Below are 2,500 nucleotides of genomic sequence, written 5' to 3' on the forward strand. Positions count from 1 at the left end.
GCGATCAGCACAAAGTTATCCAGAGTCACCAAATGGGACGACGCAACCCCTTGCGAGGCCGCGCCGATTGGTTTTGAACTAATAAAAGCGCTCTTCCCGATAAAGGTCGGAGCTTCGATTGCATGTATTAGCTCTAGAATTGCCACAGTTATCCAAGTAGGATCGTGTCATCTAAGGAACCTCGACTGATTTAATGAGCCATTCGCGGTTTCACCATGGGACAGTGTGAACTTAGACATGCATGGCTTAATCTTTGAGACAAGCATATGACTACTGGCAGGATCAACCAGATAGCTATCGTTTGCGAGACGTTTTTCCACAACACATCGCGGGACGGGAGACAACGCTCTAGCGAGAGAACGGATCCCGGCATTCCCGGATTTTTTCACATCGGACCGCTCACATTTCCCCCTTCACCGTAAACACGGCGTCGCCGGGAAATCTCTCGATTTGCATCGAGCCGACTGCGTTTTGCAGACCCGTCGCCCGTTCCGAGGGCTGGGCCAGTGCGAGACTTTTATCGAGCCACCAATACTGCTTGGTTGCGTTAGCACTGCGCGTCGCCGCTGGCTTCACGCTACGGACACGTACTTTTACCTTCACTGGCGCGACCTGCGCGCCGAGCCCGCATTTTACCGGGAAGCTAGTCGGGAGACTGAGCCACGCACGGTCAGATCGGGCACATGTCGCTGGCTGCGAGGGAGCGCGGATCCTAGCGTCACATAGAGGCTTCACCGACACTCACCTCCACAATAGTAGATACAGACCGTTTTAACCGCCGTATTTCTGCCCATACCTCTAGTGTTAAACCGAAAAATCGGGTACATAGTCTCGGGGAGGACCGGGGTGCCGCCCCATGAGGGGAGCCCGCACGGAGGGCGCCGGGGGTGCCGCGACCCGGGGGGCGGCGCGGGGGTGTCGGGGCGCATCTACGGGGCTCACTCGCGCGGGCGCCACACTTCCGGGGGGCGCCCCAGGTGGGGTGCCAACTTTGGCGCCCCCGACTAAGGGGCCGCCCCCACTGCGGTTACACGCTTTACGACCACCCACCCGCGTTCCCCACCCCAGGGGGCATGCGAATCACCCGCCAGGGGCGTTCTGGGACCGAGGGCGCCGCTCCGGCACAAGGGGGAGCCAAAACGCCCCGAGTTCCCCCGCGGCCACCTCGACACCTGGGCGGGCGGCGAGGGGTGTCCTGCGATCGGGGTGGGGAGCTCTACCAGAATCACCCGCCAAACTTCACCGGGGGCGTCTCCCGGCGCCCCTGCGCTCGGGTGACGAACAGCGCCCCGGGCTATCCCGGGCGCCCTATGGCGTCCACCTTCGATCGGAAGGGTGATCTCGACTCGGGCTGAGGCGGGCCACAACAATCCGCGGTCACATCGGAGCCGTCCAGGCTAACGAGGCCCCGGCTCACGGGTAACCCATGGGGCTGGACCGGGAGTCCGCCGTTAAAGAAGAAAGAAATGTAGTGCAAACCAGAACCAGTTTTTTTTATTTATTTTATAACTCGACTAATAATCGTCACAAAATTATAAACTTGGTACCTACGGATAGCCCTGGGCCCAACCTAATACAGGATGTCCATAACTATGCGCTAATTAAATAATTAATGGGTATTAAGGTCGGTCTTAGTAAATTGCTATATAAAGTCTAAGACCAGAACCAGTATTTTAAATTTATTTTATAACTCGGCTCCTAATTGTCACAAAATTTAAAAATTGGTACCTATGGATAGCCCTCGGCCCTACCTAATACACCGTGTCCATAACAATGTGGTAATTAAATATTTACTGGGCGTTAGGGTCGGTCTTAGTAAATTGCTATATAAAGTCTATATAAAATTTTACGAATTTAAAAAAAAAATTCCTACCGTCAAAAATAGCGACGCCTAGACCACCACACCTGTTCTGACGTTAAATCCTACTTGCACACACGTGTGGGAATAGATTAGATATCATCTAGAGATAGAATTCCTAATTATTTAATTAAAATAGAGACTCTAGATTTAATAGTTGTGTCATAGTTACATTAAGTCGAATTAGCGAAGCGGAGGCGGGAACTAGATTCTAGATCTAACACTTCGATTGCGATGAAAAAAAAATAGCTTTATTTTAAGGCCGACAAGGCAAATACGGTTTAATTAATATTAAAGAAATAAGTCCGAACACCTACCTTAAGCGAATCATCTACACAACACATGACTAGAAATAATACACGTCCACACGAAGAGCGATTGAAACGGTGACTGCAACGGTGAAAACTTGTACGACGGAAACATGGCGCCTAGGTTATGCCTACTTCCGGTCTGATGAAAATTTTTAATTCATTTTAAATTTTGCGCTCTATTTCGTCCGCGCTTGTCCACTTAAACTCTACAGAAAAGATAGTCTATATAAAAATAATTCCTAGAAGACAATTTTATGAGAGATCACCCACATTTATTTACCCTGCCTGTCTACCTTAGGGTTAGAGTTTGAATTTTTCTAGATTCAAGCCA

The 2,500-nt window shown here is 50.6% G+C and overlaps 1 non-coding gene across 1 annotated transcript in view; it reads right to left on the bottom strand.

The window, feature by feature from the left end:
- Positions 1–293, bottom strand: part of LOC131934322 (small subunit ribosomal RNA) — a 1,846-nt gene extending 1,553 nt beyond the window's left edge. The window contains exon 1 of the ribosomal RNA XR_009385642.1: positions 1–293. This exon is cut by the window's left edge and continues 1,553 nt beyond it. This is a non-coding gene — a ribosomal RNA (small subunit ribosomal RNA).
- Positions 294–2,500: the final 2,207 nt, after the last annotated feature.

Source organism: Physella acuta, unplaced genomic scaffold, assembly GCF_028476545.2.
Source record: "Physella acuta isolate Inbredline_101_S28 unplaced genomic scaffold, ASM2847654v3 ptg002800l, whole genome shotgun sequence".
Taxonomy (NCBI): domain Eukaryota; kingdom Metazoa; phylum Mollusca; class Gastropoda; family Physidae; genus Physella; species Physella acuta.